We start from the raw sequence: 16,808 nt of genomic DNA, 5'->3' as shown, positions 1-16,808 counted from the left end.
GAATTATTTTAATTCAAGCAACGCGCAGATTATCAGAGATTCATGAAGGAGGTATTTGATTACCATGGAAATTCTCGAAGGAATCAAATGGAAGAGAAAAAGAAGTTTCTTCCTTCCTCGCGGTACGATGCTACCAGCTTTCTTTCCTTATTTTCATGGTTCGATTTGATAATTAAACGTCATAATTGAAGCGACGTTCATTAAAAAGAGCCGCAACTTCAACAGCCTGTTCAATGGAACGAAAATCCTCGTTTTAGATTTACTTTTCTTGTTGGATTTCTTTTTCTCCACTCCTTCGTTACAGAATCAGATGTCCATCGAAGAGGGTGACTTTTTACCCTTTTTTTCCCATTATACCGATGCTGTCAATAATATAATACCCGTGGTAACACGATTGATCTTATTCGATTATTGCAGATGATTCGATTCGAATCAATGTTTATTTAGTCGAATTCACAGTATATAGTAAGGTTAGGTAAAATCCCGTAACCAGAAGCTATCCTATATCCAGGGGATGAAAAAGGAGGGCAGCAGCACCGGTAAAATAACAGGCATGACAAACGTTCGTAGAATAGATTTTCCAGCCTCGCAGGCTGTGCTACGGTCCGGCTTACCAGACTGGACTTCCGCCACTCTCGCTGGATCGTCGGGAAATAGGGCCTGGCAGAGTACCAGAGACCAAAGTCCTGCGATATCAGCTTCTCGTTTCGTCTTCCTTTTCCATTTTCTTTGAGGATACCCCCGTAAAGGCGGCCAAGCCCTATTGTATCGATGATATCTTCGATATTCGTTCTCGGATTGAAAATCACTACCCTCGATGGACATTATGCGCTCGTTTCTCTATCGTTTCGGCCAGAAACTCGATCGTTCGATCTGCTTGCGAGCATTTTTATGTCTCGCGATTGAAACGCTCCATACGTCTGGTACATATTTCGAGTGCTGTTTAGATAGTCCTCTGGGATAAATTGTGGTTCAGAGTCTATCGAATCGTAGTTGCAAAGGTAGTTACATAAAAAAAGAATCAGAGAATAGGAATACATATTTCTTTATTTTTCTGAAGAATCGATACAGAGACCATGAACGCATAATTCGGAACTCGAATGCTACATAGCGGAAGAAGATGTCTCTGTTTTCCCGAAATCCCAAGGGACGATGCCACGTGGCTGTTGGTCGGTCGAAGGAGCAATTGGTCGACGTTTCATCCGTTTCGTTAGTCGAACGCCAAACGCCCACCGACCGACCACATTCAGAACGTGTTTGCGCCGGTGGTTTTCACAGCACCGGAAGACCATTCGACGCGATGAGCTATACTCGCCTTCCTGTCAACGGCTAACGAGACCCGCCCTCTTCTTACCCCCTGTTCGCACCGCTTTTCACCCTGCCAGGCGCCCCGTTGCGCTTTAGCCAAACACTGCTGGACACTTCCACCGGTCTTTTCCTTCTGCCGAAGGAAAACTTGATTTACTGCCCACGGACTGCTAGCCATTCCCTTTTTCCTAAACAGTCAGGAGGTTACTTTTTCCTCGCTTTTCTGCTATTTATTATGCGATTATCATTGCAAAGGTACATTGAAAATGATCAAATAACACCGTTTATTGTTTTTTAATCAAAGAGTTCCTTGATTGTTACAAGATTACAATCTCGAATTAACAACTCGATTTTATCAAACGCAGAGGAAATAAAATCAAATCATCTTACAAGAGGGTCTCTCTATTTCTTAACAAGAGATCCCATGCATAGATCGTATTTAATTAACGACACAAGTATAATTGGCCCGTGAGGAAACGTCGCCTCAAAGCAGAAGAGATCTAATCGCGGGGAGTAGACAATGGGTGAAAACAATGAGGGCATTCCTTTCAGCCCGCTTTCAGTCCAAGCACCGTGTTTATGGCAGTTTCGTTTAGGTGGTGGAAAAATCAGCTTCGTTCTCCATCGTACAACCTCCGTTTCGTAGCTCTGGTAATTAACCATCGTCAGGATCGTTTCTCCGCTCAACTGGCCACAGCATCCGGGACGTCGAGCGAGCTTTGCGCTTTTCTTCGACCTCGTCAAACGATATAATGCCGTGTGGGTTGGGCCGACAGGTACTTCTGGGAAATCGAAACGTGTCTGGCCGTTATTAATCTCGCATCGACCAACGTGAAATATGATTTCAGTTGGCTTCGAGGGGGTTCTAGAGGAAGCCTTCTTTCGCGGAATCATCTCCTTCAACCCTGTGTGTATGTCTACGTCTTCGGGGAGGTCGGCAAATGTTTCTCGTAATGCGGGGAATAACGTTTTATCGATGGAATATGTAACAGGTTGTCTTACGAGGAACCGATGGAAAGTAATATCCGGCATTATTGCACTCTGGTGGCTCAGAAAAAAGGAAACAAGCGGCGAGACGCTTGCTTTCGGTTCACCGCACGAGAAACACGCGACTCTTTTATTTTTCGCCTTGGAAACATGTTAGCCTATGGGGAGAACGTATTTTGTTTGCATGATTATGGAAATGTCGAACTTTCTTCTCACGCAATATTCTTCTAAGCCGAGTATAATGAAATTTTATTTTTAATCATAAATAGATCATACCGGGTACAATTTTCCCTCGTATCATTTCTTCACGCGCGACAAATATTCAGCCAAGCGTGATTCTCATTAATAACGAGATTACGCGCTTTACAAAAGCTCTTACACCGGTGGCGAAACACTCGCGCGGACCTGTCAGCGAACGTTTGGCTAAGCTTCGCGACGGGACATCGCGTGAATTATTATCGTGGACGTTGGTCCTTGCGGCAGGATTTTCAAATTCTCCAAACCGGGCGTTTTTCTCGTGGCGTTGCGCGGAGAATTCGTTCCATTAAATCTGACGTTGCATCGTATAAACAAAAGGGAAGAATCCGTGGATGTCCCCCAGGCCCTTGGTGGCTTCTGTGCGTGCGCACACTCTGTGTACCGTGTACGCGTGTTGGACGGACAAATAAACGAGCGTAAGCAGGGTAAGGAGCCGTGTGCTAGTGTACGCGACGGAATAAAACGGCCGCGGAGCTTTCCCAAGTGGCATGCGGGATCCGTCAGGGGTATTCAAATATACAGACTGGTATTATTTACGAGCGCTGGATACACGGGGTGCCTTGAATTCTCCTTCTTCTTCTTCGTAAAAAACAACACGTGTCCCGGCTCCCTTCTCGCTCGTCCCTCGACCGTGCTGATTCGGAACGATTTCTTCGGAAATTCCGTGCGGAATTTGAATTTAGAGATGACACTAGTTGCTTTTAATAGAGATCGTCTGAAAAAGTATAACGGACAGGTTTATTTATCGATTGGGTTAATCCTATTGAAAGTTTTATTGTGCCAAGCTTTCAAAAGCGCGAGAACGATTTACAAGCACAGCTGATATGACGGCGGCAAACAAAAATGCAATCGTGAAATATGTCCACTATTATTTTTCCACGCGTTTGTTCACAATCTACGTAGAACCGGTTAACCAGCAACGACTGCAACGATAGAGTTTAAACTCTAAACGCTGGGTCATTTGTTTCGATCGCGAGGCTCGTGAAGCCGGTGTTTTTTCACGTCGTTCGAAGAGAAGAGACGGGTTGGTTCGACGAGCCACAAGCTCGCCATTTAATTTTCTGACTGACGTCCGTTTACCCGGCCACCGTTGGCATCCGCCCGGTTCTTCTGCTTGAAAACTCGCATAAATATTCGACTATTTGTTTGGTCGATGTTAAGGAGAGAACGCAGCACACGTCCAGACGTGCATCGAGGCTCGTGTCCTGTTAACGCGAGGTTTACGCTCGAAGCACGTTGCTTCGTGGAAAGACGAATCGAGGGGCATCCTTTAAGTACCGTGAAACACAGGAAGGCGGACAGGACACTTTCCAGAAGGATTCGTGCTACCGAAAACTTTCTGGATAAATAGCGATGTGTTTATCACCGTTTCGTAACCCACACGTGATGTAGAAACAGACAGGAAGGAAAGGATGTCGATTTTCTCCTTGAAGGGTACTTGAGTTTTAACCCCTTCGCCTATGATTTTTTCGATAGTTTAGTCAAACACAGCTAACTTATTGCTTTAATTTTGAAACAAATAAAGAAAAATAAAATATCCTGCATAGCTAGCATTCAACGATCCTTGACTGAGCAAGTTATAATAATAATTAAATTCAGAATTCAATTATATTAATACCAACCAAATTTAACACATTTGAAATGTAAATTGCGTCACGAGTATGACACGATGTTGTAGGGCAAGGGGTTAATGTACACTTGCCTTTTTCGAGCAGAGTTAAGTAATACATTGCAAATTCATAGAAATTAACCCTCTTCCCTACAACATCGTGTCACCCAACTTACAGTTAAAATGTGTCAAATTTGGCTGGTACTTTTAGTATGGTTGAATTTTGAGTTGAATTTTAATTTTAATTTGCTCAGTCAAGAATAGCTGAATGCTATGTATGCATCATATTTCATTAATTTTTATTCGTCTTAAAAATAAAGCAATGAATAGTTAGCTCTGACTGACGCGACTATCGAATAAATCATAGGCAAAGGGGTTAATACTTAATGAAAGCAGTTTACAGAGATAAAAATAATATTAATTAACCGAATCTGGAACGAACTGGAAATGAACATATTAAATCATATCAAATCTCTACGAATGACACTGGCGACAACCCTAATCGAATCAGCGTTAACTCCAGCCGACAGTCGTTTCTCTTAGACCGTTCTGCTATTCGCTGGCCGTTCGACAGCGGGCAATAATTAAACATGCAGCGTAAGTCAGGAGATTAAATAACGAACGGTTCTCCCTTCTTAACCCTGCATCGGAAACACCCCAGGCGAACGTACGAAGAGGGTGTGTCCGTGGTGGTACACCCTTCACCTTAGTGAATTGGAACGAGCGAGCTGTTTAAGTGGCGGAGCAGAACGGACGAATCTCCATCCGTTGGCCGTCAGCGCGGCGAAATTTCAATAAGCCAATTCGGATAATGGATTGGCACGTACGTGCGTGTGCGTGCGTGTACTTGTACCGCTGGCCACGTCGAAAGTGCAACGTATTGTCTGAATCTCGATTCGTTTCGTTCTCTCGTCGAGGGTGAACGAGAGAGGGTGCAAGTGAGAGAAAGAGTCCCGGTCCGCCGCGAAACTCCAAGTGGACCGCTGTTTCTGACGTGGGTGCAACCGAGCTTCGTAAATACTTCTCTCGACATTCGTTACACGTCCTGTTTATTGGTTCCGGCAAATTGTTCCTGAGCCGAGCACGGAAATTCGAGATGACCGTGAAGAGGCACGAGTCAAAGAGAAAGGAAGAGGAAAAAATGAGAGACAGAGAGAAAGATCGAAACATCAGGGTGTACGTAGTAAACGCTAGTCGACCGCGATCGACCCGATGATGGGTTGTCGTGATTTCGGCCAGGGTTCGCGAAAATTATGGCCAGCTGAATACGGGTTACGAAGAGCGATTGTCGGTGGAGCGAATGAAAGAGAAAGAGAAAGGAAAGATGAATTATACAAATCAAGGTGAACCGGTGGCGTTAGATACACCTGGAGGAGAGGGTACGAAGGTATTTCAGCCTCGGGGTGGCTGTTATTATTTGACCAGCGTGTACGTACGAAGGTAACCTCGTTTTTTGAATCGCGAGCCACGATCGACCCGTGTAAATTATTAAACGACTCAGCTTTTACGTAGATTTATCGACGATCCTTGATTGCAAAGGATCGAAGTGATGTTCTCGTTAGAAGAGCATTAATTCTACACTCCTTTGGTAAAGGTCTTCTCGATCATGCGGACGATTTCGTAGGAGTCGATGGCAATTGATCAGTATTTTATACCTGTACACGGTTTTATTCATAACTCAGGTAATTTAAAAAATTTTTTTACACTTCGGACAGCAAAAAGGTACAAAAGAGAAATTTCGATTTTTCCAAATCGATAAACCCAAATACCCCCCATAAACCGTGAATTTCATCGACGCTGTGGCCATGTCCGGCTCGCAAATAATTCGTACTTTGCATACAGAGTGTTCGTTCGCGTTGTTTTTTCCCCGATTGGACAGGGTATTTATGTAAATGGTGAAAGTATTTAATGAATAATGTAAACAACGTTAACCTCGCGATTGGTGGCGAGCGAGTTTTTCAAAATTCTTCCAGCGTACCGGTCAATTTTCATAATTAAAACGAGCCTGCCTCGATTCCGTCGAATTTCCTCCGGTCCGTTGCGGCGCGTTTCGATCGCGCGATGAAAGAGGATAGAAAAAGAGAGGCGAACGGGTTGGCAAGTCAAGCCCTTAAGCGCGCCTCGAGCCGGGTGCTCGATTTGCATACGAGATGAAACGAAACACGTCGAGGAGACACCGTGCGGAGGGCGTTTAACAGGTAATGCCGAGGTTTAAACCGTAAACACGCTGTTCGTCGCACGCCGAGGCGTCCGCCTCGAGTGTCGCCCGCGCTTTGCTCCCCGCGTGACTTCGTAAAAATTTTCACGTAGAAGTACACTTGAACGATCGGGGCGTCCGTAAGGCGCGCAATTTATTCGAATCCCCGCTCGAAGTCACCCACGCGAGAACGGATTTCCGTTTTCCAATAAAATCTCCGTTCGTACGCCGGCTTTATGCCCGTCGACCTCTCCAGCTGCCTCTCCCTCGTGCGCAAACAACATCAAACTCGCGGGGAAAACATTGCAGAGGCGAGCGGTAATACTTTCCTATCGACCACGCTTAAAACCGGCGTACATACACGATAAATAGGCGAGTTTATTTTGCACCTGGTTGAGCCGATGCACATCTTGCCCGCTTGCTATTTTCTTAACTTGTTTACTGGCCGGTTGTACACCTACGATACCGACAGATCGATACACGACTACACAGATAGCCAGAGATAAACGCGAATATTATACAGCGTTAAATATACAGGATGTACAAATATTGAATGCAAAATATTGGGTAAAACGTTATTTAATTAACCAGGCATCGTTCAATGAAGGGACAACAAAATTACGTGGACATTTGTTTGGAGTTCCGGTGCAGTCGAGCGAATTTTCGAGGATGCTGCATCGATGAACCCTGTAATTTAATATAAATATTCGTGAAAAAATATTTGCCTTGGTATATGGAAACTTGAAAGAAACCCCTCTATAAGCGTATTCCAATCCATTTCTCGTTCATCTTGTTATTTATTATCGAAACGTGACCTCTGGCTAGGTTTCCCTGAATGGGACAGGAAAGTGGTCGAAAAAGGATTCGAATACCTTCTCACAGCTAGCTGGAGATTTAAGGACGTTGTAAAACAGGGAAACACGTTGTCCTATCTAGGAAGCTGTCCTTTTGACCGGGTTTTCTCTTCCCGTCGCCAGCACGAAGTCAAAAGAAAAATGTTTCTTCGAAGGACAAAAGTTTCTACCATTGACACAGTGACCCGCTGCGGCTCGAGTCGCTTCTCCGTCGATTGTAAACGTTCCTCCACGGTAGCCGAGATTTACAGCGACCATAAATTACCCCGAGTACACGTTGAGCATCTAACGAGGGAGGACGTCTCAATAAGGGCTAATTTTTTCCAACTAGCAACCAGTCTAATCAGATCAGACACTGAAGAAGATCCTGCAAAAAAGGGAGTTGTAAAAAAAAATCAGCTGGATTATCAAACGAGATCTGTCCATAGAGAAAGTTTTGAGAGAATAACGTGAGGGATGAAAAGATTTTTTAAGGAAAACCACAAAATTGTAACTAATATTTCTTCCTGCAGTCTACTGATGAAAAATTCATAGTATCCTGAATAAAGAGAGCGAAGAATTTTCTTTTTCTTCACTGAAGCAACCCTAAAGTCGGCATAGTTCCATTTATTGCTTTATTGCCCTGAAATTTCACGGTTCCAACGTTCAGAAACATGGTAAGAAAAAATTGCTTTTCCTCCATTTGGAACTTTCCATTGTCGCCAGAGTTCTAATCGCGTTTCAAATGAACCATCACACCGATTCGTCCCATCGACACACTGACCTTGTCAATGTTGGAGGCAGGACTTGGTCCCTGGCGGCGATAGCCAATGTTGAACGCGGTAGCGAAGATTTACGGACGTCATAAAACTGTGAAAACGGTTAGCGCGGGGTAAGTTCGGTCGACGGGGCGGTTTTATTCCCGCCATACGTTCGCCGCTGTATTCGTAGCAGGGAAATATGCTAAAGTAACAATGAAACGCGCGATTTCAGGGGTCCGGGGTTGTTTCGTGTCCCTGCCCTTTGTTTTTGGTTACTTGCACGTGTAACAATTCTTTTTCATAAATAAGAGGGAGCTTAGGTTGCTGGATAAATGGGATGGATGGGAGGGTTGTCGTCAGAGACGTTCTTGATATTCTTTTTTTTTTTTGTAAGTTTGGAGGGTGCGAAATATTTATTTGAAACATTTGTAATGCAATATATTTTTACAAAATTTCAACTACGATTTTCTGGCTTGCTAGAATACGTTGAATGCTTGCCAAAGAATCCGTTTCGTTACGTACATACGTCTTCTTATCATTCCAACATAAACATCCCAAACTGAGCACACTCGGTATTCCTCTTTTTCTTTACCCAACGTTTCCTCTCGCAATACCAAATATTCCGAGATGTTCGCAATTTATTAAAAAGGAAGAACGTTGACAAAGTCAGCCATGAATTGAACACGACTTCCTTTCGAAAGAAGAAAAAAGGCTAATCATTCATTGTCATGGCACACGGGAAATGATTAATTCAGGATAATACTTAACGTTGATATTTTCAATTATCGAAACCATTTAGAATTTCTGTGTCTCGGTGACCATTCGATTACGCAAATAGCACCGGTTTTTATCTAATCATCGAGGTGAAGCAAATAAACTCGTCGGGCATGGCACTTAACGAATTTCCTGCTTTTCCTACTGATATGCGAATGCTTTGTCTGTCCAACAGTTCAGTTAGAATGGGAATAGAAAAATCATATTCTAAATACCGAGGAACAATAATTTCTAATTAGCCCTAATTAAACCATCGAACTAATTTTCAATTAACCCCATTATCATACACCTGTTTCTTGCATCTTCTCCAAATACTTAAACATTTTTCAATACAAAATATTAATTTTTAATACATGCCCTACTTTTCTAAATATTCAACAGCCATCATGTTCCGCGAATTAATTTTCAATTTACCCCCTATCACACGCTTACATTTTCTATCCTCTCCGAATACTTAAAAACCATCACCGTATCTCTCTACCAATTTTCTCTTATTACCAGCATCAACATCACCACGGTTCTCAGCATAAACACAGGACATTCTCGAACGACCCGACTACTCCCATTTACCGAAACGCGAATCAGGTGAGATGCAGAGCGTGGAAGAAACGGTGAACGTTCTTCGCGATGATTTTTTTTTCCCCCGCTGTTAATGAAGCTGTCCCCGACCCTGTGGTAAACGACGAGGCATTAGCGAGCACGCTCGGTTAGCCACGGTAGCGAGCTTCTCTCTTTCGCTTGTACGACACCGCAATTACAATAAACCGGCAGGGTCTTGCTACCAGCAGGCCAACCACCGGCCGTCTGTCGACGTACCACCTTCCGCTCTTCCTTTCTCTCGAATCACCGTATTCTCGTAGGTCGAACGCAAGGTTCTAGCTAGGCAATGCTGGGTCGAGGCTTAAATTAAATCCGGCTAATGTAACCGTCGGGTATATTAGATCTCTTGTCTGCGGGCGTATGTCCTTCCCCTTTTGCGTGGCTCAGCCACGATTGGTTCGCGACAGACAAACCCTTGGAAGAGATAGACGAAAGGACTCTCTGAGAGAATCTCTGATCTTCTTCTTCGTGGATGGTGCGATGAAAGGCCACTACACATCGACGTAATAAGGATTTTTGTCTGAGGAGAAAGGACAGATTCTTCCATTCTGATAGAAGTATCAAGTGTTTGTTTATTTAAAAAAAATGAATTCATACATGAAAGGTTTAATTTGTATCTTCGGACTATTTTTCCATCGAGCATGTTTGTCGTGAATAGAAAGGGCGAAGAAGAGGGACGGCGAAGCTTTCCTTGTCCCTTTTCAATCGTATCCCTATGTCGACGACGTTTGCAGTAGGGAAATTACCAGCTTCAAAAGACCTTCCCGCTTATTCTGTGGCTAATTTCTGCTTTGAAGCTTTGTTACGAACGCGCCACGCGTACATAGCTTGCACCTCGTCGAACGAGTCCTCGCGAAAGGATAACCAAAGAGAAGGAAACGGAGATGAAGGGCGATCAAAGGGAATCCGGCGAACGCCGCGGCGCGACGTTGTCTCCCAGCATCGGATGACTCGTGATCGAATCGCTAATTAGTCCTCGGCGACGAACTCTTTGCTAGGGGGATGCTTCTCGACCCCCATAGCCGGTAATGCATTCGGATCGAGTAAATCTGCTTTAAGACTCGTGGCGTCGCGCAAATTGGAACCTTCTTCGAGCAAAGTTTCAACGAACAACCAGCTTGGTTTACCGTAAATTCCTTTCTAATCGGTGTTAACCCTTTAGCAGAACTGTTTTAGAAGGAAAATTTTAATTTTAAAATATTTTACAAAGACCAACGATCAACTATCTCGGTCGTAACGAGCAGAACGAAAGAACTCTGATAAGTAATAAGGTTGAATCATCGCGGTGCTATCAATTCTTAATACTTGTCGGCTTGTTATACTCCTCCGCGAGGAGAAGGGGCTCCATGGTGTACTCTAGGGCGCCATAAACATTAATCCGAATCTGGATGGTTCGCGGTGGCCCAGGCAGTCGCGATCGAGCGAGCCGAAGCTCGAAAGTGACAAGACACAATATCTCACGATTCTCGAAATTTTATGGGCCTTCGGGACCACGATAACGATAAATTCTCGTGCACGATGACGCCTCGAGAATCGATCAGTCCCTGGATTAAGAATCCCGCTTCGAATCGGCTGACTAATGTCAGCCTCTTTGCTTTTCACTCGCCTGTATTATTCATGATTTACATTCAATCGTCCAGATTAGCTGTTAGAGTCTTCGCGACCCCTTATGGCTTCGCCACCCTTCGATACGAGGGTTAAACGAAGAAGGTTTTTGAGAATTGACAAGCTTACAATCAGCAGTTAAGTGAAAAACAAGGGATGCTTTTGCTCTCATTAAACTTTTCCAACTCTAAGTAGATTAAAATCTTTTAATATCTCGTTAGAGATTCTTTTAATTTCGATACGGGGTATTCGTTCTCCTAAATCCTTTCGCACAAGCATCGTAAATCGATTCATAGTCACTGTGAAAGACGTGAAAGGTAAAGCAACGGCACCTAGGAATAAGGCAAAGCCGACAGGTGTATCGCTAGAGGCGCGACAATGCAAAATTCAATCGAGAAAACGTTCCTGGACGACTCTAGTCGACTCGGTTCGGCGTGGTCCGTTTAATTTCAATGGTTGCAAAATTGGCCGCAAATCGATCGCGGCTCGTCGACCGGGATTTCGGTCGATCGTCGAAAACAGAGGTAGTGACCGGCTCGATGAAGCGTACACGGAGGTATACGCGACGTAAGTCCGGCCGCTTAATTAAGCGTGCGCGCGTGTACGCGGCTGCCAGCCCACCCCCGCCTGCTACAGTGTGGGGTGGAAAAAAGATCAATAAAATCCCTAGTCTACGGGCGACCGCATTCATCGGCCACCCCATTTCTACAACATATTTTGCAATCTCACCCCAACCTAGCCTTGCCTCTCGCCCCCACCGTTCCCCGACCTTTTAAACAGTGCACGATAGCTGGACAAAACCCAAAATTTCAATTAATTTCACTAATGTGGCAATAACAATTACAAGTTATAGGGTTCTTATAAATCCGTAAAGATGAAAAAGAAATGAAATTTTCGGGATAGAGAACATTCCTTGCCAAAGAAGGAATCATGCAAATAACAACCACCCCTTTTCGCGTAATTTCAGTACTATTTCATATAGAAGAGGTAAAAACAACCCTCCTGAAACTTATCTATTTTCCATCATTTCTCACATTTTCAAATGATGCAAAACGATTAAAAAATACCTCCCTTTCATTTCGAATAAATATCGAGCAACTTAAAAAAAAAATATATATATTCATTCGAACGCGATTCGAGGGCGAAAAACATAGGAACAAGGTTTAGTCGAGTAAGTCCGTATCTGTGGGAAGGCTATGCGCTCGCGCGCGACGAACCTCCCTCTTTAGCAGCCCCACGTGCTCGTTTCACCCCCTCCGGTGTTGGACAGAGGGAGGTGAAGGCCCGTAGCCGAGAACGAGTTTGCAAGACCGCCACTAGGTGGCAATATAACACGAGGAAGGGAGACGCGGCGAGATTGAACGTTTCGTTTGGAGTAAGCGAGAAGGCAACACGTAACTGGTCCCCCCCCTCTCTCTTTTCCTCCCTCTAAGCCGAGCCGCTTCTCTCCTTCGAGCAAGTCGAGGTTCTCGTCAGCCTGTCAGTTTGTGCCGTGGCGCCGTGACGGTATGGTTGTTGCTTGGTATGTTGTTTACGTTCGATCGTACAGCTCGCGAAACGTGTTTCGTATTCAATGGGGACCTTGTTATTCCAACCCATCGTAGCGATCGAGGCTAACGCGAGGATTAATATCAGTGATTAAGTTTTATTTATTTCGAGTGACTGGAGAACGCGTGTGATCGTTTCCTTGTACAGCAATTAGTTTTTTAGTAGACCAACATATATATATACAGTGCGTTTTTTAATCGTGCGACGTGCGAGATAAATAAAAGGTGTTCGAACGAAGGTGTGCATTGGTTTTGCAGTTCGAACGCGCGCCTCCACGGAGACCGGAGAAAAGGCGGGAAGAGAAGGCTGGCTGTGATCCATGATTTCTTACGTGCTGTTCGGAGTGCGCGAGTTCTATGCCTGATCGACGCCGGTGCTGTTGTACGCGGTTCGACAGTTAAGGTAGGACAATTTCATCGTTTTATTATCTACGACTGTGCGAGAGAAACGCGTGACACCGCGGGCATTTAAGCGACGCCACGTGAAACGGAGCGCCGGAACGCTCGATCCGCGAATCGATGGGCTACCATGGGTATCATTGTGCGGAGTGATACTGATATAGCTGATCGTGATAATACTGGGTGAAGTTTGGTGAAAATTCTGAGTCCTTCGAGTTAAAAAAAAAAGAAAGAAAAAATTTTAATAGCGTGCATCTTTATCCGCTTACTCCGTTTCTTATCGCATCTATAAAGGATAAATCAATCGATCGATTCAACTGGATTCTCCGACGTGTTTCTGTAACTTCTTTAAAATCTTCTTAACTCCGGTAAACGGGAAGTGGAAAAGGCTGGAAAGAGGATATAATCTCGATCGTGGAGTGTATCATTGATCAGTTGGTGCCGAGCCTCCCTTAATCCGACTTATTGTTAGAAAGCCGTCGGCCGCCGGCTGAAATCAGATTTCGTTCATCGTTCAGCGTCGCTCGAGCCGGCGTCGAGTGACATTTTCACGGTTTTCGGTCGCACGATCGGGATAACATCGATTAATCCACCCTGAGCTCCACTTTCGAGTCGAAGGAACGACGGAGGACGGGAAAAGAGAATAAGGTGGATTAGCGAGAAGAGACCCTCGAAGGGGTCCCGGTTGGCACGCGAATAGAAACGAGGGGACAAATGAAATTTTCGTCGTGGCAAATTGTCCGAAAGCGATGCGCCGCAGAAATCAGCCCGACGATTAACAGAAGGAGGAGGGATCTCTTAAGACTTGCTAATTTCCTGGACCGGCTCGTTCAGCGAGGGGAAACGGTAATATCGAGAAGGAGAGACCATCCATTAGCGGAGTGATCTATTTGCTGCTGCCTCGGTAAATCTCCCGAATCGAGACGTGAACTGTTTCCCGAACGGTTCTTTCGACGGCCCTTGGGATAGGCTTCTCACGTTCCTCGGTTAGCTGGCGAAATGACGCAACAGGCAATGATAGACGAAAGAGAAAGGTCCACGAACGGAATTGGAAATGGTCCAACGGCACGTCGAATTCGCGAAAATCCTCGAACGTTTCCTTTCGCGACGCAGAAATCTTGGAAATCGAGAGATCTCTGTTTCTGGCCACGTCCGGGCGTGATACGCTAGTTCACTAGTTATTAAAATTGAGTCCAGTTTCATTTAAACAAAAATAGTATTAGCCATTTTAAATTTACCATTTTATTAGATTGGTGAGATAATTTTAATAAATCGAAAATTATTGATACTTTGATAAGCAGATATCAGAAAGCTCCAAATTTCTTACGGACATAGGCTTCAATTTTGAATACTGTTAGAAATCCGACACTTTATATGTAACGATCTAATATTTGATCGCGAATTTTCGAGTTCGTAAAACGATGCGAATAGTCGGTATCCGTCGGGGCCGGTCACATCCGATTTCAGTGGATTTAAACGCAGCCAGGAAAGTAGGTTTTGAATATTGATGAACTAGGTATGAATATATTCATAAGGCTAACAGTTTATTTCTGCAGTCGAGTCGATTCGTTTCCCATTGATCAATCGTCGGCAAGTACGTGGAAGGTTTCCTCTCCTCCGCTAAAATTGTAACGATTAATATTCTTGGGTACCTGTTACCCGTGTACCTCGTCAAAGTTCCTTCAACGAAATCAAGCGTGCCTTTAGAACACCGTAACTCGTTTGATTCTCTGGAACCTTGATGATTTCGTCCGCGTTGATGTCTCTTCCATGCTGTTTGTTTCACGTCGCGCACGTTCGACCTTTCGCTCGGGACCGGCAAGGCGTCTTCATTAGAGCACAGACGAACATCGTACGAAGTTTTTACGAGGTCTCTTCTTCTCTTCTGTGGTTTGTCGGTCGAAAACGGCACGCGTCGTAATTTATCGTCTGGTTCGTTATTAATAACCGTGACGACAGTGGTCGGAAAGCGTAGTTATTCGAATCGATGAGTTTCACTGGGCTCGTTGCGAGTGTCGTAGTTGAAATAATCGAAATGTTAATTATTCATTTGCATAATTAACGCGAACCGGCGGCATGCCGTGAGTGGTCCCACATGCCATCGAAGATTAACGGTAGTCCTGGCCCACCCTATGTTGACGTTCATTTTGAATATTAACTCCTTGGAAATGAACGCGAAATTCAACGAGCTTCGCCGAATTGCACGCATCCGATGCTTATGAATTTTCAACGATTACCGAAAGGCTGTACACTATACGAACGAAATTACATTTCGTCGAATGTTGGGTGAAACGAATTTTCTATTCGATAAAATATGATAAATTTGGTTTTCCTGTATCGTCGAAACACTCTGATTGATTTTATATAGTAATGTTTCAAAAGGTTATTCGCTTAATATACGAAAGACATATTTTAAATTTTCATTATAGACTCACATAAAAAGGTTGAAAATTTACCATTCATTATTTTTTTTCACGATTTCAACAAATTGTAATTTTTTAAACCGATAAAAATACATATTTTAGTGAATTAACTTTTGTAGCTTCTCAAAAAACCTCAAGTTATTTAGTCCAATTTTAATCGAGGTATTCTATTTTGAACAGTGTCTACTTATTTTTACCTCTCACTGTATATGTTTTATAAATGATAAAATACTTTTGAATGATAATGTAAATTGACGGGAATCGAACGGCGCTCTGACACCGTCGATGAAAATCGACACGGAAATTGAACGCGATCGTTGCGCAAAAGGGAAGAATATATTTTTCTGAACGTCAGTCGAATGTAATTCTCTCTTTGTGTCCGTCTCTCCTTTGTCTTCGGTTCCAATTAAGATTCTAGAGAGGTTCGCGTGGCAGAGGTCGTTTAAATTCCCATTTTTCTGGCAACCTTTAAGGGCGACCTACGTCCCCGGGAATCGATCGACGAGAATCGAGCCTTCACTTTCGCCGGTTAGCGTAAATTGACCCGCTCGTTTACGGTCAATTTCCGAAAAAAAATCTCGCGTTTCTAGCCGACGCGAGCTAGAGCAACCCCCGAGACGTCTGGACGCCATTACTTCTTTCGGCTACATTTCCTTCCTCGACGCACGCTCGATATGACAAGCGGGCCAACAATTGGCCGCGTAAATCTTCCTCGTTTCGCTTGGAAACGTATCTATTTCTGCAGTTACACGCACGCAATTCGTTACACGCCTCGTGAAAGATACTCGTGTCATCTGTTCGATTTATCCGATAACTTTAAGTAATAGTATGGTTAATTTGATTCTTGCAAGGGTAGTTTTGCTCAGGACGATTGAGTTCGTTCAGAACTATTCTGTTTTGACTTATGACGGTACTTTCATGTATATTTTAATTTCTTTTAAGAAATACTACTGTCGTTAGTAGTTGAGGATTAAATTGAAATAAAAATAATTTTATAAAATCATCTAAATCAGAACGCAAATTACATTTATCCAATAATTTAACTGCTCTATTCAATCTCTCGACAAATTTCTGTCTATCTATCCTCGATCACAAGAAGCCACCCCTGACATATTCACCCCTACGTTGAAGATAACAAATGCAACCACTCTAGAAGCACTGTCGTTCTTTTCACCGAGCGTGTGCAAGTTTTCCCAAGGATAGAAATTCCGCTCTAACGGTGGTTTCCCAAGGGGGTGGTCGTATCGCACGCGTCACTTGCTACGTCAGGCGTAAATCGTTCACGGTCAATTTCCGAAAAGATCCACGGGACGCGTGGTTCGAGTGGCTTCTTTCTCAAGCGTCACCGTCGCCGTCGTCGAAAACACGAAAACGAAACAGCGGGCGGCCTGTGGGCACGATGATGGGCCCGCGTCAACGAGAATATATCAGCCAGCTGCCGGCACGGACGAATTCAAAGGCAGTTGGGGGTCCCTGCACCTGATTGCAGGACATCCATCTAGTATCC

General features: G+C 44.1%; 1 protein-coding gene and 1 long non-coding RNA gene across 2 annotated transcripts in view; one reads left to right on the top strand and one right to left on the bottom strand.

Moving 5' to 3' along the window:
* Positions 1 to 1,746: 1,746 nt before the first annotated feature.
* LOC143305687 (uncharacterized) overlaps positions 1,747 to 16,808 on the bottom strand; it is a 210,528-nt gene continuing 195,466 nt past the window's right edge. Inside the window, exon 2 of the long non-coding RNA XR_013062777.1 lies at positions 1,747 to 3,268. This is a non-coding gene — a long non-coding RNA (uncharacterized LOC143305687). The remainder of the gene's footprint in view (positions 3,269 to 16,808) is intronic.
* Positions 12,403 to 16,808, top strand: part of LOC117605478 (discoidin domain-containing receptor 2) — a 108,325-nt gene continuing 103,919 nt past the window's right edge. The window contains exon 1 of the mRNA XM_034326870.2: positions 12,403 to 12,882. The gene's annotated coding sequence lies outside the window, so the exon portion shown is untranslated. The remainder of the gene's footprint in view (positions 12,883 to 16,808) is intronic.

Source organism: Osmia lignaria, chromosome 9, assembly GCF_051020975.1.
Source record: "Osmia lignaria lignaria isolate PbOS001 chromosome 9, iyOsmLign1, whole genome shotgun sequence".
Taxonomy (NCBI): domain Eukaryota; kingdom Metazoa; phylum Arthropoda; class Insecta; order Hymenoptera; family Megachilidae; genus Osmia; species Osmia lignaria.
The sequence above is the reverse complement of the archived record's forward strand: the minus strand, read 5'-3'. Positions and strand labels throughout refer to the sequence as shown.